We start from the raw sequence: 26,462 nt of genomic DNA on the forward strand, positions 1-26,462 counted from the left end.
GTTCCCCCAGGCCCACTCCCTGTCTGAATCCCACACTTGAGGCCAGATGCCAGCCTTCTCAGAACATTTGTGGTTTCCTTTCAGTTTCCGACCTGCTCAGATTGAGTCCCTGTAGACTCTTCCTCAGCTTGAAACCTGATCTTCCACCCCTTCCCTGACCTTGATGGTTACCTTCCTACTTTAGGCCTCAGGTGCTTTAGCTATAAAATGATATAGTTGCCCTTAATTCTAAAGTTTTCTTTCTAAAGCGCTAAAATGTGGTGGCTCTTGAAAATGTTTCTCTTTGCTGGTTTAAATTTTGTAGAGAATTAAAACCCCAGCCACTCTAAAAGACAGTAAGTTACATTGGATAAGGAAAGTGTGCGTTTGTAGTTAGATTAACAGGGATGGAAGATGACTTAATATGTTTTAAGATACTCATGATCCGTTCTCGTGAGAGTCGGGGGAAGAAGGGGAAGAGAGTTAATAAAATACCAAAGGATTGTGACAAATTAAGTTCACCAAGATGTAGCTGATTAGTTACTACTTGAATAAGCCACACAAATCCAATTCAAGTTGTCCTTTATTTTTCTAAGAAGGATCCCAGTGAACTGAGTCCCATGTTCAGTAACTCCACGTTCAATGGCTTAGTCTTTAAAAACTGTTATCTTGCTGGAAGAAGAAATATTGCCCATCAGTCCTAATTGATGTTTAGCTATCATGCACATTTCAAATAAATTTAAACATTGCCTGATCTCAGTGTAATACATTCCAAAGGGGCAAAGAGCACATGAAAAGTTATGGAGTCTCCATCGTCTACACTGAAGTGTGCAATAAATTACATATTATTTGGCCGTGAAATTCACAAGCCATAGAAACCACACCATTACCATTATACAGTGGTAAAGAGCAGGTAATGAGAATGATATAAAACAAAACAGACTGTGTATGTTGGCACTGCTGCCAATAAAACAATCATTAAATGCATTCATATGCATCTACGCTAGGTTAGCTCTTTAGGGCAATTGCTATGAGTTCTACATACCTGTCAGGATATTATATATAGCCCACTTTCTATGGCCTTTATTCAAAGACGCTGAGAAAGGGTTACTCTGGGTAAATTCAGACCTTTTCTCAATATAGAAGTTGGTCAACATGCGTTCTGAACAGCAAAATTTCACAGTGCTTTCAATTTTCCTACACTAATTGCCACCTCAGCAAATGCAGGATTAAGTATAATGGATTATAAGAAGTTAGAAAGGAAAAATGGAAGAAAAGAAGGAAGGTAGAAAAAAGGTGGGTATGGAGTACTTCAACATTTATGTAGAGTGGAGCTAAAACTAAACTGAGGTTTCCCTGAACTATTAGCATAGGCTATAGAAACTTAAATGAAAAAATAAAAAAAACCAGCAAGGGAAACTCAAAGATTCTTTGTTTCTTCACTTTATTGCATATACACGTCCACCTTAAACAATCTATATGCTTATATCCAATAAGAGAGCACTGTTTTGCAAGGCTATTTGGGTTCTATCAGCATGTAAAGGTCGGACAACTCAACTTTAGCAGAGTTAGCCTTCAGGTGAATAATTGCTTCTTTCAGGTTGCGAGCATTTGAATTTTCCAGAAATGTTTCCCAAAAAATGAAAACTAAAAGAAGGGTCCTAGGACAGCGTCCTTTAGAAGTTTTATAGTATCAAGGCTTTTGGAGGAAGAGAATCCTTGTCGATTATCAACACAATGATTCCAAGCAGGTCAATTTTTGCTGAGAATATTATTTAACAGAACCCACTTCACCTCCATTATACTGACAATGATCTTTCTTACTTCAACCTTGTGCTTCTTAGTAAAGTTGAAAATACTGAGCCAAGAACAGACAGTGACAATGCCAGAGACTCAGATGTACCTATAGGTGCCTTCAGACAACATCAGCCACCCAGGCTAAAGTCCTGGTTTAAAATATCCTAACATGAATGAATCTCAAAAACCATATGCTGAGCAAGTGAAGCCAGATCAGAAGGGCACCTACTGTATTATTCAACTTACATGAAATTCTAAACTGGGCAAAAGTCATCTCTAAAGATAAAAAACAGATCCGTGGTTGCCTTGGGGTGGGAGATGGGGATACTTTTGCAAAAGCCTAGGAGGAAACTTTCTAGGGTTTTAGGATTGTTATCTATCTTTATGGGGGTGGTAGTTAAACAAATGTATACATTAATTAAAAGTCACTGAACCGTTGACTAAAAATGTCTGCATTTTATTGTATGTAAATGATACCTTAATAAGGTTGATTACAAAATGAACCAAAACCAAAACAAAGCAGAAGAGAAACCTCTCAAGACCTCAAAGGAAATACACTGTTTTCTTCGAGGGTAACAGACTGGAAATGAGGCATTGGTCTGTTCTACCCTCAGATTATCCCTAGGATTATCTAGTCTATTTTAAAGCACTAGAGTCCCCTATCAGGAAAACTCACCCCATGTTTAATTACTTTGATTTCTTCTCTGCCTCTTCTCCCAAGACAGTGAAGCCATTCACGGAAGAAAAGCCAGCTTTTTCCAACTTTGCATCACCACATATTCTTTCCAAAGCTATTATTTATGGAATGAAATTTGGCTACACTTTGTAAAAATCTAGCTTTTTGAGCCTTACAAATCTTAACAGTTAACCTATTGCCTCCACTGGAATTTGGAAAAAAATTATTTTGAAAAGGAATAGCTGAGACTTGACATTTTTTTTGTGTGTGATTTTCTCCTCCCCTAAGAGAGAAGTGAGTAGGAATGAGAAACACATACATAAAGAAAAATAAATTATCTTGCTGCCTTTGCATGGTTATAATTTGTAGGAGGCCCTTTTCAACAATAATCTATTATCAGAATCAATAAAATATAATCTCCATGAAGGCCAGGCCAGGATATTTGTCTCTTTTTCAGCAGATTGCAATACAAACCACATTCATGGATATGCTCCTTGATGATCTTTGTAATACTGTAACAGTTGACCATTTCCTCATACCTCTTCCCCTTAACTTCAACCTGGTTTTTCAGCAATGACCTCACATTTCCTTCTCTATCACTTGGTTGTGGGCCTCTTTTCCAACTCCAACTCCAACTTGCATTTCACTCTGGCACCAAAGGAAGACTCACACCTTCCTGCTTTTTAGTGATACCTCAAGGTCATTACCATATTGTGATCACCCTGAAGAATAGCCAGATAATTGTTATTTCAGAGCCATCTGACAGTTTGTAGCTCTAAAAATTAACTAAGGACCGCATTTGTCAAAAATATCCTAGTTTAAGATTTTGGTAATACAGCAACAGTAATTCCGAAGTCATTTATGACAATCAGTGTGGGAAGCACCCTCCTTCAGGAAGACCCTTTGCCATACAATACTCTTTCCCTGTCTGGTAATAAGGAAGAATGGCCGTGGAAAGTAACCTTTTGTGGAAAGAAATACTTGGCTTTGAGAAGGCTTGAAGTTCATACACTTTTCTTGAATTAGATTCCCCATTAATTACTTTATCCACAAAGAGGTAATTATCAGAGTTATGTAAGCAATTAAGGAGATGCTACTCCACATTCTTTCAGCTTGTTGACCTTTCTCACTTTATTTCATGTGGCTATCTGAAACATCAGTGATTTACATGCCTTTTTTTTTTTGACAGATTTCTGTGTGTGTGTGTCCTCATGATGAAAACATCATTAAAGTAAAATATCATGAATAGACTCTTAAGAAGCAGAGTCTACTTAAAGTCCTGGAAAATATGAAAGCACTAATATTCATGGACAACTCTACACTCTGAAAGTTACTCCAAATTTTGCTGACCTCTCTTTTGTCTAGGAGTTTTTCAAATTTTCTACCACGATCATTTGTTAGTTTTATAATTACATAATAAAGGAATTGCATCATACAATCTTTTGTTATCCATTGCAGTTTTAAAACTATTCCTTTCCTTTCCTCAGCAGATATGTCATAGATTATTAGTACACAAGCAAAGACTTTCAACGTAACAGTACTTTATAGTGAGAAGAACTATACTGAGCTATCTCTATCCTAAGACAATGCACTACGAAAGCACTAGGAATTCTTAAGCACTAGGAATACAGAGACAATCAAGGGGCAAGTTCCTTGCCTTCAAGTATACATGATCATTATAGCAAATGCTTAAATAGCACTTAGTACGTAACTCACCACAGCAGTCTTATTATCCTCCTTTTGAATAGGTGAGCAGAGGAAGCCACAGGGATGTCATAGGGTAAAGCCAGAATTTGAACCTAGGTAGACTAGTACACTCTCCACGGCTTTAACTACTACATTAAATATATATATATATATATAAGTTTTATATATATATATATATGTATATAACTACAAGTATTCCAAAGTTACAAAACACTTATCTACCAAAACTCAAAAAGGAGCACACAAACTTGCATAGAAAATAAACATGTGGGCTTCCCTTGTGGCGCAGTGGTTGAGAGTCTGCCTGCCGATGCAGGGGACACGGGTTTGTGCCCCAGTCCGGGAAGATCCCACCTGCCGCGGAGTGGCTAGGCCCGTGAGCCATGGCCGCTGAGCCTGTGCGTCCGGAGCCTGTGCTCCTCAAAGGGAAAGGCCGCAACAGTGAGAGGCCCGCGTACCGCAAAAAAGAAAATAAACATGTAAAACTTCAAAAATAAACCACAATATAACCTGCTCCACATAATATACTGACTGCAGTGTCCAGGGCCTCTCCCATCCTTAGGTAGCTGGAAATTACAACAAAATAATACTTTTCACCTTTGGAAGCCACACCATCTCTCATACCAAGCAACCAATTACTTCCTTAGAATTGGAAATTAACCTGAATATCATAAAATATATGTATATAGCATTAGTAAAGTAGAACCTTTGTTTAAAGACAATAACTTCAATAGCAGAGGAAACTTTACCATTGCAGGCTTCAGATAACCTCTATATTTCTCAGATTTCATGCTAAATCATAAAATGCCATATTGTGTCTCAAGCTATTTTTTCAATAGTCCATTTTCTTAAGTGGACTATGCAAAGCAGTAAATACTGAGGAACATTTTGGCTCCCAAATCCTAAAGCCATTCTGATTATGCCTGGGTGATCATGGGGACGTCATCGGAACTACCAGAGGACTGGCTGAAATACCAGGGTTCTGGCCAGCTTACAAATTAGAAATTATACAGAATCCAATTTTATTTTTTTGTTATGTAATTCCTATGAGGCTTTTGGGATGTCACTGTAAAGTCCTTTCATGTGTAATCTTTATCCATTAGATAGGGAACAATGCCAATCCCCGTAATAAATACTGTCACAACCTGACACTGAAAATCCATTGCAGGGCATAGGACCTGCAAATAGGATGTGAATCACACACATCCACTCATTCAGACAATCCACAAATACTCATTTTTAAGTCTACTATATGCCAATAATGTACCGGCCTCTCAGATGCTAAACCATGCTAAATGCTGAAACAGACATACTCAGTTCGGGCCCTCCTGGAACTTATTACCTACAGAAGTGCCTTCGTTGTAAATGGTCAGGTCTCAGCCAATGCTATTATCATCAGCAGGTGACCAAAGGATAGAGCTTGCTTCCCTTCAGAGGTAGAAAACAGTTCTTACACCTGAATGGGATGCAAAGAATAATCTGACTTCTGTTCACCGGGGGATGAACTGAACTGTCCTTGCAGAAGAGATAACAGATGGTGTGAACCCCACATCCTAGAAAAGGGCCAGGCACACGATAAGTGTTCAGCTTTTCAAAAACAAATGAACAATCCCTTCCTCTCCTAGATCTTTACACCCTTCCTCTGCTGGCTACTTTCTCTCAGCTTATAAACATCCTCAAATATACGCACTTAAAAAAACTCTCAGACCTATGATTCTTTGGATATTCTTGTGGATAACCTAAGTCTCTACCATGCCTTCAAACACCTGTCCTCCCAAAAGCCCAGATCTGTACCTTGGGCCCAGAAGTGTCTACCAGGCCCCTCTAAAGCACTGAAGATGAAGTAAGATCCTCTCGCCACCCCCAATCCCTTTCTACTGTGCTCTGTAGCTCTCAAAAAGATGCAGCTGTAAACTGTCACCCACGCTTGCTGCCCTCCCTTTTCTAACTGCTCACCAGGCCTCACCCATTCTCTCTCAGATCTGCAAAACCCGGTCCCACCTTTTATAACTTAAGTGGGACCCTTAGATTACAATTCACCCTGCACCCAATCAACTGCCTTCCACATGGAGGTCCAAGTGAGTCTCTAAACCAGAATTACATTTCACTGTTCTTTGGTGTTTCCCGCAGCCTTCAGGATAAACATCCAAACTTCTGACAGGACAAACAAGGCGCCTTTCTGTTGGGCCCCACTACGTTTTCAGTATTAACTCTCATTTCTTTCCCAAACCCTGAGTTCCAGCCCTGTACATTAGTTTTGCCATATTTTCTTACATTTCTCAAACTTCAACACACACTGCTTTCTCCTGCCACCCCAGGAGCTTCTACATATCCTTAGAGAGGACAGCCCTTCCTCCAAGAATCCTACCCTGAACTTTCCCTTCCAAGTTTCTGTGCTCTGCAAAGGGGAAAGATGGTGGGGAGGGATACATTAGGAGTTTGGCATTAACATATACACACGACTATATATAAAATCATCAACAAGGACCTACTGCATAGCACAGGGACCTCTACTCCATATCCTGTAACAAACTGTACGGGAAAAGAATCTGAAAAGGAATGGATATATGTATAACTGAATCACTTTACTGTACACCTGAAAGTAACACAATATTGTAAATAAACTATCCTCCAATATAGAATAAAAATTAAATTAAACAAAAAAGAGGTTCTGTGCTCTGTAGCAGCAGAACTCACTTCTTCCAGAGCACTGACTCCTGTGCTTGTGTTTACTTGCTGCCCAGCAGAAGGGAAGATTACCTAGGGCAGAAGCATGGTCTCCAGCAGCCCTTGGTTCTGACAACTCATTCAAGTGCCAGGATACTTTACACACATAACCTGCTTAATTAATTCTAAGAACCCACAGAAAGAGTGGTTTTTAATGTCATTTTACAAGTGTGGGGATTGTAGTGCAAAAGAAACCTGTCCAGGCCACAGAGAGCATCAGCCCTGGAATTCAAACCCTAAGCTGCCTTGACTCCGGTGCTCTTTCCACTATATATGATACACCTATTGGAAAAATTTTTTTTTTTTCCTGAGCCCTGTTTGAATGGAAAGGAAATGAAGCTGGGATATATCCATTTCCTAATCGCTTTGGTGTGTACCAGGCAAAGTCATTCAACAGACCAGGTAACATCTGTGCAACAATTAACGATGCTCCAAACTGTGCTAAGTGTTCTACTTTGTAGAGTCTAGAAGCATTAACAAAGTGCATCCTTGTAACCGCCACAGAGGCTGGGTCCTGTGAAGCCCATGCTACAGATGAGAACACTGAGACCTTGAAGCCTTAAGGCACTCGGCCGGGGTCACCGAGCTGGCAGGAGTCCTAGGCCGCACGCCCCGTCTAGTGCACGTACACCCGGGCACTGGGCACCGGTTCTAGTGCCCACCCTCCACCGTTAACCATTTAAAACCCCGCTTCTCAGCGCCCACACGAGGGCCCCTGGAAGCGGGAAGTACAAACCTGTCTCGACAAGCCGTGGCTGGAAGAAGCTCTGGATACAGATCAGGGGCAGAGGGTGCTCAGGAGCGGCGCCCAGTCTACCCGCGGAGGCAGAAGGCGTTAAGTCCAGCAGGCCCTCCCTCAGGGAAGCCCGCACGGAGGGCAGAGGCACCGAGTCCTGCAGCGCGCACAGGTCCTCAGAGCGCGAGAAGGAGTCGGCCGCGCTGTCCGGGCGCAGCTTCACCGAGTGTTCATGGCCTGAGCGCGGCCTCCGGGACGCTGGCTGCAGACAGGATGCCCACACCCTCCTGTGGGTCCCGGCTCGCCTCCAGGCCCCTCGGGCGCCCACCGCCCGGCGGCTGCGGCCCGAAGACACAGGGCCACGGGCCCCAGCTAGGCCGGGCCCTCCATGCCGCGCTCCGGAGCCCACTCGCGGCCTGGTGTTGGCGCGGGCATCAACTGCCTCCCGAGCCGCGGGGTTGCGGTTTAAGCCTCCCGGCGGGCCCGTGGGGGCGGGGCTCGAAGACTTCCGCGCGCTCGCCGTGCGTCCGCACGCAGACCCGCCTCCCATGACGACGCGGCTTGAGGAGCAGCACGCAGACCCGCCTCCCCGGACGACGCGGCCTGAGGAGCGGTGTCGGCAGCTTCGAGACTAGGGCAGCGCGAAAGGTAGGAGGTGTGGAGAATTTGGGGTTTCCAAAAAGCGTTTGCTGACTGATCCAAACAAAAGTGAGACATGGTTGTATCAGCGCATTTTAAAACTAGTTAAACTCCCGCAAAGTGTCTGTGCTCGCCCCGCCCAGGAGAGAGCTTGAACTCCGTGAGGGACACAGGAAAGGCTGAGTGAACGTCTGCCTGTGGTCCCTTACCTGGTGCACGGGTGTGTGAATTTCTGCGGAGAGCTCTTAATTTCTGTCGTTTCTGCTGGCTTGACACGGTGGTTGGCAAACGGTGACGTGTTCCATGCATTCAGGACATGATCGTGGTTCCTAATAATCACTTTGTTTTGTACTGACACCTCCACAGAGAATTTACTACTGAATATCCACTTTAGAGAAGAAAAAGTGAGGCGTAGGAAGTGAAGTGACTGAGTAAGAGGAAGGACTCAGACAATTGGTGTTAGTAAATTAACCCTGCAAGGAGGCCGTTAGCCTGCGGTGTCTCTAGCGATGCGGCCGCCTACTTAAACCAACCCAAATCTAAGCCTGTCAGCGCCTCAGGGTGACGAACACCGCTGAGGACACCCAGTCACAAACCACCAACTAGGCGTTAAAGCCATAGCAAATCACTCGTTTCCTTGCTTTGCTTCTGCCCTTTTAAAATAAACATCTGTGCAGCTCCTGTGGCTGGAGTGCTCCTCACCTCTTCCGCTTTGTGGTGCGTGAATTGAATCTATTTTTGCGCACATAAAGTATTAAAATTTTAAATATGCCTCAGTTTGTCTTCTAGGATTGGCCGTAGAAGTTGGATTTGTGTCCAGTTTCTAGAGCAGTAGTCGTCCTCTGTTCAGGCCTTAGGCGTTACGTGTACAACGTTCCTCTTCTACCACCACCTTCTGGATGCCTCCACCCACTACCAGCTCCCACGCATCAGTTCCCCTAGATGTGGTCAGCAATGGCTTTTACATGCAGCGTGCTCACATTATAACATCGCAGACACTCCTCCGTCCTCCAGCCAGCGTGTGAAGTGAAACATTACCATTCTTGTTGAAGAGTCTCTAGTGTGACCACTTTCCCAAACACAGCCACTGCCCAGCTGACCCTGGGTAACCACTCTTCTGAACTTGGTCTCCGTCAGTGGCATGGATGTCTTTCTATGTAGGCTACATGTTTAAGTATTCTTAAACTGCATATCGTATTCTATTTTGTTTTCTCTTGTTACTTGCTTTATTTAGCGTTATCTTTGCTAGGTTCATCCATGCTGACACGTAAAGATCTGTCTAGATCATGTACTTTCCTCGCTACGTAGGAGTCCCATGTAGGGAAATCCAATAATTTATATGTGCATTTTCCTGTTGATGGACATTTAAATTGTTTCAAATTTTAAGTAAGATTTCTTTTTTAAAAAAATTTTATATCCTTTTTAAAGGTTACTTTACATTTACAGTTATTACAAAATATTGGCTATATTCCCTGTGTTGTACAATACATCCTTGAGCCTGTCGTACACCCAGTAGTTTACATCTCTCACTTCCCCACCCCTGTATTGCCCCCTCCTCCCCCTCCACACTGGCAACCATTAGTTTGTTCTCTATATCGGTGACTCTCCTTTTTTGTTATATTCGTTCAATTGTTGTATGTTTTAGATACCATTTATAGGTGATATCCTACAGTGTTTCAGAGTTCAAGACTCTCACGACAGAAGCCAAAAGGTAAGAGCCATTTTACATTGATAAAAAGCATTTTAACTATGTAGAAGCAGAAAATGAAAAGAAAGAACTTTGCATTACATTTAATAAAAGCTTAGGGAGATCTTTGTGGTATATTAGTGAACTTAGTTGTGGAAATTTAGCCATGTACATTGTGTTGGAGAGGCACCAAGAGTTCAAGAACTCTCACAATTTGAGTACACAATTGCCTTACTTGTAGGCATGGTGGCAGCCATTTACATAACAATGATTTGGAGGATGTTGTGTTAGTCAGCTCTTGCTGTGATAATGCTTTGGAACAAATCGACCCAAAAACTCAGTTCCATAAACAAGAATTGATTTTTCTTGGACCTATTGGCTAGCTGCAGTGTCTCACTTTTAGACCTCTAGATGGCTGGTTTTGCTCCGTGTTTTGGGTCAGTTTGAGGTCTGTAACACACATCTTCCTCTGGAGCCCAACTGTGAGGCCGCAGCTCCCAGGCCCTGTCTTCTCACAAAGTTCACTGAAACATAAGAGGTGAGCCCAAGTGCACAAGCCCATTTAAGGCCTCTGCTGCTCATTGAAGGCCATCATGTCTGCTCACACTTCATTGGCCAAAACATGTCACAGATCTAAGCTGTATTTAGAATATGTGTATTTGTTTAAAGTTGGGTGCCCTCACAGAAGAATATTGCATTTTGGACAGTGTTACCTTAGCATTTTCATTGGCATTTGCAAACGTGATAAACGCCGTGTGCACTTTTTCACCTTTGAGAACTTTCTGAAATTGTGGGACCATTTCTATTGGAAAAGAGGAAGGTACACTTTAGAACTCAACTCTAGTCATGGCATTGTTGGGAGAAGAATTAATGAGATAAGGTCAATACAAGTGAAAGATTTGGGATCACATATTCATCATTAACATTAGCATTCTACAGAACATTCCTGGAGAATTGTGATGCTTGCTTTATGTGATTTCTATCATAAATCATTAGAATTTGACCAAGACACTTCAGTGAAACATACATCATACAGCACATCGCATTTTAGTTTTTCCCACCACTCCACAACTTATCATCAATACTTCACCATAACTCAGAAACAGAAACTGAGTGAGTTCATTGTTAGCAGACGGACTTCACAAGCAATACTAGTGGAAGTTCTTCAAATGATAGCATACAGTAACTCAAGCCATACAAACAAAACAAAGAATGCTGACCAGAGCAGTTGTGTAGGGAATTATCAAAGATACTGTAATTTCAAATTTCTTCTCCTTTCTTCTCTTAACAAATTTAAAAAGTAAGTGCCTAAACAATATGACTATATTTGGATTGTTCTCTATATAACAGAAAAAAATCATATATTTGATGATATGGCACAACGAAGGCAGTGAGAACAAAGCTGTGTTAGGATAAAAATGACAGTAGATCATAAGCTGATTCCGCAGGAAGAAAGGAAGAGAACCAGAAATGGTAAATAGATTAACCCGACAAACTCAAAAATATTTATTTGCTCAACTTTCTTCTCTAAGCTCTTTGAAAAAATAAGCTTGTGAGAAGTAATTATTATAATAATATGTTGTTAAGTATGTAACATATATAAATGTAATAAAAACAAAAAAGAGGGGAAGGCATACAGCTCTATAAAAGTACAGTATCTGTTTCTATCTGGAATGAACCTAGTAAAAATCTGAAGAGATTCTTAGGTGTATTACATAAGCCCTAGTGCAGCCATTACTCAAACAATGTGGTTAAAAATCATTAAAGGAATTACATGTTACGGTAGAAAATATCTACTTACTATAAAAGGAAACTGGAGGAACAATAACAAAAAAGCAAAAACATGAGACATGTAGAAAACCAAAGGTAGAATGATAGACATAAATAAATCCTACCATATCAATAATAAAAACTAAATGTAAATGAATTAAACAATACAATCAAAAGGCAGATATTGTCGAACTGGGTATTAAAAAATGTTTACTATAGGAGACACTGCTTGGATTCAAAAGTCTAATGTGTACAAAGTAAAAGGATGAAAAAAATATATATCATGCAAATAGCAAACGTAAGCATTGCTGAAGTGGCTATACTAATACCAGAAAAAATAGACTTTAAAACAAACAAAAAAGTTACTAGATATGAAAAGGGACATTTTATGATAAAGAGAGGGAAGATACAAAAATCTTTACCCTATTTGCCCTGAATAAGGTAAAACCAAAATACACGAAGAAGAAAATACCAAAGTCCATGAAGAATTGAAGGAAGAAATAGATAATTGCACAACATTGGGTAGAGGCTTCAGTACTCCACAGTCAATAATGGATAGAACAGTTAGGCAGAAGATCAACAACGATATAGAAGACTTGGACAAGACTATGAATTAACAAGACCTAATAAATGTTTACAGAACACTCAACCAAAGAGTAAAATACTCATCCTGCTCAACTACATGTGAAACGTTTTCCAGCATAGATGACATGCTAGGCTGTAAGAGAAGAGATTGAAACGCACATACATTGCTGGTGGGAATGTAAAATGGTGCGGCCATTTTACAAAACAGCTTGAGAGTTCCTGCAAGTGTTAAACATAGAGTTACCCTATGACCCAGCAGTTCCACTACTAAATATATACCTAAGAGAAATAAAAACTTATGTCTGCACAAAAGCTTGTACGTGAATGTTCATAGAAGCATATTTCTAAAAACAAAAGGTGGAAATAATTCAAATGACAACTGGATAAATGAATAAACAAAATGTGGAATATCCATACAATAGAATAGCATTCAGCTATAGAAAGGAACGATCTACTGATCCATGTTACAACATAGATGAACCATGAAAGCATTATGTAAAGTAAAAGCAGCCACTCACAGAAGATCACATATTGTACGGTCCCATTTATATGAGTGCCCAGAATAGCAAATCTGTAGAGACAGGAAGTAGATGAGTGGTTGCCTAGGGCTGAGAGGGTTGAGGAGATTGAAAAAAGCTTGTTAATGTGTAATGGGTTTTTTGTGGGGGGACAGGAATCTAAAATTGGATTGTTGTGATGCTTACACAAGTCTTTTAGTGGTTACACTCAGAACCACTGAATTGTATACATTAAAGTGTTGAAATTATGGTATGTAAATTACATCCCAATAAAGCTGTTTAAATTATGATAATTTTATATTTATAAATTTGAAAATTCATCGAAAATGACAAATTCTTTAAAAATGCAAGCTAACAAGACTAACCCAAGGAAGAAAACATATCTTAAAAACCTATATCTACTGCAAAAGTTGTTTGTATAATTAAGTACCTTTACAGAAAATGATTGCCAGGGATAAATGGCTTTCCAAGTAAATTCTTCCAAATATTTAGGGAAGAAATATTGGTAATCTTACATAAAAATCTTCCAGGAAACAGAAAAGTATATATTGCTCAAATATTTATAAGGCCAACATAAGCTTCAGATCAAAACTAAAAAGAATATTACAAGAATAGAATCACAGGCCAGTTTCTCTTTTGAACATGCATGCAAAATGTGTAAACAGAAGCACAAACTGTATCCATGGTATGTAAAACAATCATATATCACAATCAAAGTAGCTTTATTCTAGTAATGCAAGGTTGGTTTAATGTTCAAACATGAAACTGATCCTAGGAATGAATTAGAGTGGGGAAAAAAGTCATTTAAAACAGAAGTCTTGGGACTTCCCTGGTGGTCCAGTGGTTAGAACTTGGTGCTTTCACTGCTGGGGCCCTGGGGTCCCATTCCCGGTCAGGGAACTAAGATCCCGCAAGCCATGAGGCGGGCCCCCCCCACGCCAAAAAAAAAAAGGAAAAAAAGAAGACAACCAGGAGAAGCACAAGATCGAATAAACATAACAGATAACACCTTATGAAAAGTAGGTGAAGATTATGGAATATTCTAAAATTTTAAAACAAAAAGAAACATTTAAAGATTCAAGAGGATGTGACAAATATTGTACATAGGCAAAAAATAAAATAAAATAAAATAAACGGATGATGGGAGCCCAAAAATCCAGATGCCCATGTCCTGTCTCTGAAGATTCTCATTCAATGGGTTATGGATTTCCTCTATGTTTAAAAACCTACAGGTGTTATAAAGCAGAAACTAACACACCATTGTAAAGCAATTATACTCCAATAAAGATGTTAAAACACAACCAAACAAACCTACAGGTGATTCTGATATGATGCACAGACAATGTAAAGCTTCTGCTTTACAGGAAATAATACCAGATTATTTTGTTATTTTATAGTTATAGTAACAGGTTGTACTGTTGACCGGTAAGTCTGATGTCAAAATGCACTCCCCACTAGGGATATAAAAGGAACTAATAGTCTCTGCGGCTGCTTGGTGGCAGCATGCATGTATTGCAAGGGCAATTATTGTAGGAATCCAAATGAGTGGAACATTTTAGAATTGGAAGACTACATACAGATCATCTAGTCAAGCTTCCAACTATGATAGTTGTGAAAACTAAGGCCCATATAAAAGAAATGATTTATCTCCAAAGAGCGTTAGTGAAAGAGTATGAAATTAAAAATATCTCTGAACTTTTAATTTAGTGCTGTTTTTATTAATCTCATGTATTAGCTTAAACTTCAGTGTGACAGATTCGGGATTGAATTCTTGCTCAGATTTACTGATTGCGTGCCTTTTAGTAAGTTACTAAAACACTTTTTTACAAAAAAATAGATTTATTTATTTTTGGCTGCGTTGGCTCTTCCTTGCTATGCGCGGGCTTTCTCTAGTTGCGGTGAGCGGGGTCTACTCTTTGTTACGGTGCGCGGGCTTCTCATTGTGGTGGCTTCTCTTTGTTGCTGAGCACGGGGTCCAGGTGTGTGGGCTTCAGTAGTTGTGGTTCACGGGCTCTAGAGTGCAGGCTCAGTAGTTGTGGCACATGCTCTTAGTTGCTCCGTGGCATGTGGGAGCTTCGCGGACCAGGGCTCAAACCCGCGTCCCCTGCACTGGCAGGCAGATTATTAACCACTGCACCACCAGGGAAGCCCTACTAAAACACTTTTAACTTCGCTTTTCACATATGTAAAATGGTGAGCCTTGGCTGATACAGAATATGAGATAACCTAGCACTGTTCTTAACACATACACGTAGTTAACATTTTATGGCTCTCATCCCTCTTAAACAGCCTCTATCCTCTTAACAATGAAAGTGTGTCTCAGCTAGCAAAGCACCCCAGAGCTGACCACATTCTGGCAAGAGATATAGGATTCTTTTTCTTGCTGGTGGTTCTTTATACCTGATATTTGAACTGCACTGAAACATGAACATCTCTTGTTTATACTGTATTAATGGATTGATGAATTTGATAGATGAATTTTAAAAAGTAATATGCAGGAAAAAAAGTAATATGCAGGAATTGAGCTGCCTTACTCTCAAGAAATATAATTCGATAGTGGTGGCTAAAAGGATAAACAGTGTTTGGACAGGGAGTCCATATTGGATGTGAACTACCTGTACTCCCATTCGTCTATTAAGAATAAATAGAATCCTTTCAAAATCTGTTTTAAAGCGCAGTTATTTCCTTCTGACTCATTTAAGTTACCTGCAAGAAAAAGACAATCTCCTGAATCCTTGCTTAAAAGGCTTTTAATATAAAGCAGATAATTTTTTGCAACATTTCCCAAACTTTTCATTATCAAATTGGCTGAGGCTTCTCAACGATTATCACTTCACAACAATATCTCCCTTTTCACCTTTTTTAAAAGAATTGGCCTCGTAGATGTGCCCTTAAAACAGAGCTTCACTCTCAACTTATTTTAAATTTTGTATTCAAACAGTATGAAGAAAACAGGATCAGGGAATTCAGCCATAAAAGTGAATGGATTACTGATACATGCTACATCATGGATGCAACTAAGTGAAAGAAGTCAGGCACGAAAGGCTCTATATTGTATGGTTCCATTTATATGAAATGTCCAGCAGTGGCAAATCCATACACACGGAAAATATTATACATTAGTGGTTTCCAGGGGTTTGGAAGAGAGGGAAATAGGGAATGACTCCTCAAAATGGGTGTATGTTTCCTCTTGGGGTGATGAAAATGTTTTGTAGTTGGACAGTGGTGATAGTTGCACAACATTGTGACAGTAGTAAATTCCACTGAATGGTACAGTGAATTGTAAAATGATCAAAATGGTGAATTTTGTGTTATGTTCATTTTACTACAATAAAAAGGAGAAAGAATTAGGGAAAGACTTAGAGTTTGGGAAACTAACGTGAACTGGTCAAGAAAAAGACAGCTCTACTGTTCAGTGTTCTCTCAGCTCTCCCAGTGCATTAATCCTCAGCAAAAAGTAGCCTGAACTTGTCGATGATAGTCATTCAACACAGTCCAGGGAAAAGTAAATAAAATAAAACCCAAGTCTTCTTCTTTAGCACATCTATGAAAGGTTAACTTGCTGCTCAGCCACGTGGACATTCATGAAATCGTTTCACTTTAGGTGTCCTCTACTTCAGTACTTTACTCACAGCTCATTCACACATGTAGGCAACAGCATTCCTTAATTGGATGGAATCTGCAGTGCTGGTTGTGATCGGTCTCATGAAAAGAAAAGGGAAGGAGGAAAAAGCCTCCACATTGACTTGGTGGTCTTGACGAAATGGATGCAGAAGACAGCTTGAGTGTCAAACTGGAAACTGTTATTTTCCTTTTCCTTTTCTTTTTATCTTTCCTATCAGGTCTTCTGCCCACTTCCCACCCCCTTCTCTCAAACAGGAAAGACACTAATTAGCTGCTTTTTTGTGTTTTTGGTAAAACACCTATTGTTTTGCGTTTCTTGTTGTTCGGTGAACATTATTGTTTTTACTGCCAAATGAGCTTCAGTGGTTGATGTAGCGGGTCTCTTGGGAACTTAACTTTTTCCAGTTTAAGTAGAAAAGCTTTTTTGTTTGAATTGGCTTTTACTGGGTGCTTCAAGGTTTGCTCTTGGCTCTTTAAAGGGAGACTGAATAGCACTGTGTTTCCTTTGAGGTTCCAATGAAGAAAGGATCCTATGTCCTGGGCACTTTTTGTTGATTTTGCTGTGTGTCCTCTCTAATAGCCAGAGGCAGATTCCAGGAAAATGACATATAAATGAATATAAGTAATCTAATACTTTTACAATTTGCTTTGGCCATACTCCTGGTCTTATTCTACTTGTAGCAGATGGCTTTAAAGAGCATTAGCTATGTATATATTAAAAATAATATAAATATACCAATATTAAATATTATATTGATGTATAAATGTAATATACTAATATTTATATTAGTGTATAACAATTATGTATTATATTAATATATATTTTTGCCTAGCATATATTATATACAAAATATATGAGTAATGAAATGTATTTCTATGGTTAATATGTTCATAATATTAATATGATATATCCTGTAATATTGATTATAAAACAATTATATCATAATATAGAAATATATAATTATTATTATCTGATATAATACACTATAGTTAATATATTCTATAGAACACAATATATAATGTATTAGTATAATTGTATTATATGGTATAAATATAATACATATATAAAACTATATATCTTTTGGTTATACATTACACATACGAGTATGTATAGCTAATTATAATCTTATTTACATAGGAATCTGGTCATCATAACAATTGATGTAAAAATATGCAATATTTTCAATCAAATGGGCCTTAACCTCACTACCTACACATAAGTACTTTTAAAATCTTGAACCCTGTCTAACTCATGCTTCCATATCTCTCAACCTGCTTTTCTACACATGCACGTAGACACACATTTCTACACGATATATATGTATACTACCAGTTTTCAGTTCAATGTATATAAATATATAATATATAATGATATTCCTGTGTATGTATACAAATATAAATCAAAGGTATGTGTATAGGTATGTATTTCATATGTTTATATAAATATATCATACAAATAATGTATGTGTATATAAATACATGACTGTATACATACATACACAGAAATATACTTATTTAAACAAAAGGGACCTAAATAAACATAGTTCTCTAAGAATAAAAAGTTATGTCTCACTCTTTCAATAACAGTTTATAGTTTTCTACTGTATGTGCTTCTATAATTGTTATGAACATTTCCCATTTTTGTTGAATGTTAAGTTGTTTTAATTTTTTGCCTTTTTTTGTTTTTTTGTCTTTTTGGTACGTAGGCCTCTCACTGTTGTGGCCTCTCCCATTGCGGAGCACAGGCTCCGGACGCACAGGCTCAGCGGCCATGGCTCACGGGCCCAGCCGCTCCACGGCATGTGGGACCTTCCCGGACCGGGGCACGAACCCGTGTCCCCTGCATCGGCAGGCGGACTCTCAACCACTGCGCCACCAGGTAAGCCCAGTTTTTTGCCATTATTAATGAAGTTCTGAAGAATACGGTGGGCAAGATTACTTGAAAAACTCTCCTAAAAGAAAAGGGTTAGGTATGCTAGGTTAAATGTACACAACTTATTTTTAAGTGCGTGGTTGATTTTGGAAGTGTGCAGTCGAAATGTCCAGGACCCATGAAGGAAGGGTGGTACATGTGTGAGAGTTATAGCTCTATTAAGAGTGGATTGAAGATCTTGATAGCTTAGAACAGAAGCCGGAAATCCTGTTTTTATGGAGCCAAATGGCAAATATTTTAGGCTTTGTAGACCAAAGAGGCAAAATTGAGGATATTATTTAGGTACTTAGGTAACCATTTAAAATGTTACCAGTTAAAACGTGAAAATTATTCATAGCTCATAGGCCATAAAAAATAGACAGCTGTCTGGATTTGGAATACAGGCCGTAGTTGAATGACACACCTGGTATAGAGACTTGTTTTTAAATGGCCATGACCACATGGGAGGCAGGAGGTAAGACTCCATCCCTACTAGATGGGAAGTTAGAACTAAAGCTATCTATCCCTGGCTTCACCTTTAATGAAAGGGTGTGCCAGGAGAAAAAAATATCTGCTGGCAAAGGGAGACTAAGAGCAAATTCTCTTGGCCTCTGCTCTGGGTAGGAAACAGGTAGGAAATCTTGAGAATTCTGAACCGCAGATCTGTGTTCACAGTGTTTGGGTTGCAAATTTATTTGCGGTCTTGCAAACAGAAGCTAAGAAATTAACTTACAATGCTCCCAAATCGGTGGTATTCCAAACACAAAACTAAACCCTTTCTGGAGAGGTAGACCTTCAACACAGGCCTATAGCGTTCCCACAGATAAAGTTTAGCTAAACGTGAGCTCATGATCTAAATTTACACAATAATGAAGAAATCAGCTACAAGTGGAGAGAATCAGCAAAAACAATCAATAGCAGAATTAGATTCCCAAGGCCATCCATCAGATGTTGGAATAATCAGGTGCCAGGCAGAAAATATACATAAAACTAGAACTGAAACAAGGAGCAAGGATGTTTTAAAAGACTGGGTAGGATCTTTCAAACATTTTTAAAGTACATGTCATTGATAAAGCTAAAAACTCGAAGGTCGTGTAATACAGCAGATTAATCGTGGAGAAGAGTGAAATTATGCTGTTTTTAAAAATATGACAGATCAGATTTCCTGCCTAATTATATAAGTTGATTTATCTTAAAAAATACACAGTATTTTAAAGACTTATTGGCTGTAAAATAAGTTAAGGGTATTTCAAAGGGCTTCTCTGCAAAGAGAAGTGAGAAGTAGCAAAACACAGAAAGTCGAGGGGAAAAAATGTCAATATATACATGGCTATAGGGTGAACTAAGCCTTAGTCCAGCAACTATGAGGAGGAGCTGACCCTTAGATACATACAACTAAGCTGGAACCTTCAAAAAGTTCAACTATTTATAAGTAAAAAGATTTATTAAAATTAATAACCAAGTGTTTTAATTGACATCAGAAGAGTAAAACAATAAACCCTGAGAACATAGAAAAAGAGACAATAAAGATATGAGCAGAACTTAATAAAACAGAAAAAAGTATAAAATTGAGGTGATTTAGTAAGTCAAAAGAATATTCTTTGAAAAGATTTAAAAAAACTTTGATTAAGCAAAACAAAAATGTAAGTAAACAATATACAGAAAGAATCAGGACAATGTTATAGCAGAGAGTACAAACAGAGAATATATGAAATGCCAGTAAATTTGAACATTTCTGTAAAGTGGACAATTTCCTAGCTCCTAAAGTTTACCAAAACTGACACAAGAGGAAATTGTAGCTGGAGTTCTTGCACCAGTAAAGGAATTAGTCAATAGTTTACAATCTTTCACCGAGAAAATACCAGACCCGGCCAGATCATTTGGGAGGTGAATTCTATCAAACTTCTGTTAAACAGATAACATCAATATTAACAAAGAAAAACTTCTAGGGAGTAGCAAAGGAAGAATGCTCCTTTATTCATCTTATGAAGTCTATATAATCCTAATACTGAAAATAGATTAGGACTGTAAGGAAAAAGAAATTTACAGGTCAAATTTACTTGTAAATATAAAAGGAAAAATTTTAAACTATGATATTAGCTACCCAAGTTCACTAGAGTAAGAAAAAGCACGCGCAAGTTAGGTCATCCAATGTAGTTTAATGTCAAGAATATATATCAATAGATTGAAATCACCACATTTTATTTCTTTCATGTGTCTCTTTAAAAAATTGGTAAGTACTTATATTGATCTCTCTTGTGCTAGGCACTGTGCCAAGTCACTTACATATTTACTCCTTTAAACCTTCTATCATCCCTGGGGGAAAGTTCTATTTTGCTTCCATTTCTTAGCTAAGACTCTAACCCCCAGGAAAGTAAAGCAACATTTGTAAGTTTTTGTGGATGGTCAGTGACGGGACCAGTACAGGAACATCCAATGTCTGTGCTTGGAAGCAGTGCCCCATGTTGACACTCACATTACAGATGAAAGGAAAGGAACCATGCACTTACCATATAGATTAAATCTCACATTACAGGTTAAAGGAAAGGAACCATGCACTTACATTATAGATTAATACCCACATAACAGGTTAAAGGAAAAAGAAACATGTGCTTCTCTCAAAAGTTGTAAAGAAGGCATATCCATTTCTAAATATATTTCCCAATTTCTTTTGCTTGTTTTCTGACCTTTGTAGTGCATTTTGCCATGAGGAAAATTTTAATTCTTATATAATTAAATGTATCCTTTTTTCTTTGTATCTTAGAAAGATATTCCTCATGAATAATTTATTTCAAGTCTCCCGGGTTTCTGATACTTTTACACTTTCATTATTTTTTAACTTTTAACTGGTTGCTGTATCTAGAATTCAGTAATTCTATGGTAGCCATATTTTCCCACTTTTGTTGAATAATTTTTGCTACTGATACAAAATGTGAATTTTATTTTAATCTCAATTCCCTTATGCTCTTGCATCTAATTTTAAGATGCTTCCTATTCCACTGGTTGTTTTGTCTATCTAAAACAAAATGCTACCTTAAAAATAATGTAATTATAATATAATAAATGTCATTAGTAAACAGAATACAATATATAATAAATAGCATAATATAAAATAACAAAATATAATTTACCATATAACAAGGTCAAAGGAGAGCAAAAGTATACAATCACTTGAAATATCCCCCAAAAGATATTTTATAGAATTCAATATTCATTTGTAATTTAAAAGAAAGAGTAAAATAGGGATTGATGAATGCTTCCAAAATAAGAAGAAATTATATGTCTAAAAGAAAAAGAGGTAAGTGATAGACTTTAGTAACACTGGCAATAAATGCAGGACAAGATGAGGATGCCTGATATAATGTTAAAGAAAAACTATTATGTAACATTGTGTTTGCAGCACTGATGAGTTCAGTGAAAAGAGAATCTCATAGAAAAGAGTATCTCGTTCTTCTTAATGTATGTACACTTGCCCATTGCATGAACATAACAGCTTATTTAACCAATATGTTACTGATCTGCATCTGGATTTCTAGGTTTTCATGGAATTTTATTATGCACAGTTGTTTCAAACACTAGGACTTCCTCTTATGTTTATATCTTTTGAAAGAAACACTATCTCCACCGATGATTTATCTGTGCTGGCTGCTAGCTGACTTTGGGTACTTCTCAGTTCTTCCCTTTACCTTCCTAGTCAATATGAAAAGGGAAGGCAAGAAGGTCTCCTGTTTCGAGACTGTAAAGATAGGTCTCGGTGATAGTCTTGGTGGTAAAGGCTAAAAGTATTAACCCAGAACAAATGTTTTTCCAGCTGTAACTGTGTGTGATTCCCTTGGCTTGATTCCGTAGAGGATGTAAGACAAGACTGTAGAATCTGCCCTCAAAGTGCTTCCAGTAGGATGAGCTAAGTCAAGTATGGTGGCATATCTAATTCAAGACAAAATATAACGTCTCCTTTTCTCTCCTGGCAAAACTTGGTGGAGTGAATGTAGAAGTCACTGTATGCTTTAAATTAAAGCAACACCATAAATCTTGTATTGGAAGGTGATTATTCTGGTCTCTTTGTGGAGACGAATTGGAAATTGTCTAGAAGAAGGAAAATTAGGTTAACCAAAGTTAAACTCATAAAAAATTGAACATTAATTAAATATCTGTGGTCTATGTTTCTCTTTGATCATAATTTCTCCCAATTTATAGACCTCTTTGATACCTGATTAATCCTTGTCAAAGATGCAGTTAACAATGATTATTACTGTGTATTAGGTTTTGCCTGGGCCCTGAAGAAACTATCCTAAATCACCAGCTATGATTGTCACTTGATTTCCTCACAGAGAACAGTCAGAACTCCTTGTCTTAAGTGGCTTGGGATGAGAAACTAGTTAGTCTCTTAGATACTGTTAGAGGACCCTACAGAGCCCATTGGTGAAAGTTTGGAAAACACTGGGCTTCTTAAAATTGGTTCTTGTAGTGCTTCAGGAAAGATCACTGAACCAAAAGGATAACGGTGTTTCTGGTTCTGTTGTTGGTGTTCTCCATGGAAACATTGCTGAAGCTTCTGGACTCAATTTCCTTCCCCATGTGTGAATGTCACTAAAAATATCCAACTCCATTCTATCACCATGTAACTTCAGAAACTAAGCAAAATGAAGACTCAAAATTCATTTCAAATAATGAAAGGAATATATAACATAGAAAGGAACTGGGAAAATACCTGGTTTAAATTCTGGAAAGTACCAACTATACAATTCTGGATAAGTTGCTTCATCTTGCTTAGTCTAATTTAATGCCCATCTCACAGGATGTTATGATGATTAATTTAATATCTTTGTATAACGTACAGTGTTATGTAATTTCTTCTTGTTTTTCTTGAGTAAATTCATATCCTTAAGCAACTCACTGTAAACAATAGTTACTTACTTGCTTAAATTACTCTTATCTTCTGTTATCAGCTGAATTGTGGCCTGCTCAAGTTAATATGTGGAAGTCTTAACCCCCAATACCTCGTAATATGACTGTATTTGGAGATAAGGCCCTTAAATAGGTAACTGAGGTCAAATGAGGTCAAATGTGTGGGCTCTAATCCAATATGACTGGTGTCCTTATAAAAAGAAAATATTAGGACACAGACATGCACAGAGAGAAGACCATGGAAGACAAAAGGAAAACATGGCATCTACAAACCAAGAAGAGATACTTGAGAAGAAATCAATCCTGCTGACACCTTATGTCAGATTTCTAGCCTCTAGACCTGTGAGTGAGTAAATTTCTGTTGTTTAACCTCCTCAGTCTCTGGTACTTTGTCATGGCAGCTCTAGGAAACTAATACAACTTTTTATGGCCTCCTTGTCTCCAGTTGAAAGTTCAATATTTGGCATCATAGCTAGGAAACAAAAATATCATCTACATTCCTTGTTGTAGTCTTTCTTCCCCATTCTCATTGCTAGTAATTTCCATATTTGGGTCTGTTTTCTGTGCCTTGTAAACAGAGCATTACGCTCATTTCTGGTCTTACTGCTAATATACAGTAAATGTGCAGATACTGAATAGATTTTGGAGAAGTGCAGCATATAGTTGGTACATGTGTGTATGTGTGTGTATTCATATAATTTATACTTTTTCTCTATTTTCTTCCTTTGGTGAGCTAAGATTCTCTGCTTTTGTGACTAGTACTCCTGAATACTAATCCCTGAATTTAATTCACCAAAAATTGCCAAAAATAATAATAATATGGGGAAAGAGAGAGTGATAGAGGGAGAAGAACAAACAATCAGGCAAGGGTACTACTGTGAATTATTAGGGTCTTATTAATAAGCTTATGTTAGTCTAGAGGAAATGACCATAAATATCATCAGTGAGCCCAGTTGGTCTTTACCGACTGCTAGAAACATCCCTGAGTTCTGTTCTTAGTCTCCAACTGTGTGATTACTACTGTCTGGAAGTATTATTTGAACAACTAAAGTCACTTAATGGAAAAGGAATATGTCTTTAGAGAATCAACAGTAAGTTTTCTATCTGATTACAAAGGAATGTTGACTATCTGGAAACCTCAGTCATATTTGTAAGCAGGAAAGCATTGGCTATTAAAAGTGGATGATATAAAGAGATGAGCAGAAACTTTGGCGATAGGTATACCTGGATTTAATTCTCACTCCTACCGCTTGGCAGCTGGATAGCCTTAGGCAAGTTTCATACCTCCCTGAAATTCACTTAATTCAGTGTGTAAAATCGCATAATAACTTATTATAGCATCCTTTTAGGAATTTTAAATCAGTTATTGAAATAAAAGTACACAATATATAGACAAGTATGGATTCCTCAATAGGTGTTTGACCTTTCACTTCTCCAGTATCCCACCCGCATCAAATAAAGAAAAATACTTTTTAAAATTTACGAATATTTCATTGTTCTAAAGTTAAAGCCATAAAAATAGAAATAATCAAATGGCCTACTATCATACCATTAGAAGAAAAAAAAAGTGTTCATGAGAGTTCCATATTAGAATACAAATTTTCCTTAGGCACCTGTTTATGTATGCTATTCTGCTCTTTACAATAAATAATTAAATTTAAAAGACTTAATTCCTCACTTTTAAGACCTTATTAGTTTACAAATTACATATTGACCTATGCTACATTTTATACCGACCCATGCTAATAAATTCAGTACAGAAAACAAAAAACACTGCACTCAAGCAAACTACATATATATATATATATATATATATATATATATATATATATATAAAACTTAAATGCATTTATATCCTACCATGTCTCATAAAGCATTGTGGTAACTCACCGGAATACAGACAATCAAATATAATGGCAAAAGCACTTAATATAAACAGGGCCAAGGAAACATAGACAGAAGATGAAGAAAAGATGAGGGAAATGTGAACAGGAGGAAGTGTAGTTAATCGAGTTGTATGTTCTGACCTTAAGATTCTCTGTGTGGGGACTTCAATGGTGGCACAGTGGTTGGGAATCCTCCTGCCAGTGTAGGGGACATGGGTTCGGGCCCTGGTGTGGGAAGATCCCACATGCCGCAGAGCAACTAAGCCCGTGCGCCACAACTACTGAGCCTGTGCTCTAGGGCCACTGAGCCACAACTACTGAAGCCCACGTGCCACAACTACTGAAACCCTAATGCCTAGAGCCCGTGCTCTGCAACGAGAGAAGCCACAGCAATGAGGAGCCTGCACACCACAATGTAGAGTAGCCCCCACTCGCCCCAACTAGAGAAAGCCCATGTGCAGCAACAAAGACCCAACACAGCCAAAAATAAATAAATTTATTAAAAAAAAGATTCTCTGTGGATAAAACAACATGTAAATAATTGGTTACAAAGCCATATTATTTGAAGGTGCCAGACTGCACATTAACAGTCTGACAAAAAGGGACAGCACAGGAAAACTATTCAAAGATAAAGATTTTTAAATCTTTGCAGTTTGAAACCTTTTAGAGCAAGTATAATGAGCTCGACACACATTTCAACACTCCACATGTTAATCACATGTTCAAAGCATGTCTCAAAGTCATTGGAAATAGTTGCTGTCTCTGTCTCTGATATGTAAAACAGACCTGTGATGTGTAAAAGTCAGGAGGTATTGATATCCACTTTTTGGCATCTGAACAGGAAACAAAGTTGTTTCGCAGTGATAATAAAGAATGAAGTAAATGCAACAGTGAAATAAAAGACAAAGTACTGAGGGAATGTATTAACAAAACGAATCCAACTAAATTCTGGTGACCTGGGGCCTACGATTGTACACACTGCATGGAAATACCCCAGCCTAAATACTGGCATAGGAGGAAGGGTACTGCTAAGCCCATCACAGTATAATCTTTTTAAATGTCCCTTTCAAGGTTGTCTCCACTCAACACTGAGTATAGGAAAACTTCCCATCAGGCAGAAACACTGGCTGCGCAATGATTGACCAAGAAATTAACACACTAATGAATAAATGATGCTAATTTATTTCTATCCCTGACAACGGGAAACAGCACACACTCTGTGTGAATGGTATGTCCTCTTTCCCACTTTTCTAAATGGTCAAGTATGTTTTTCCCTTCATTGCTTTATATCATGTGTGGCAGGCATGATGG

The sequence above is a fragment of the Globicephala melas genome, chromosome 3 (assembly GCF_963455315.2).
Source record: "Globicephala melas chromosome 3, mGloMel1.2, whole genome shotgun sequence".
NCBI lineage: Eukaryota > Metazoa > Chordata > Mammalia > Artiodactyla > Delphinidae > Globicephala > Globicephala melas.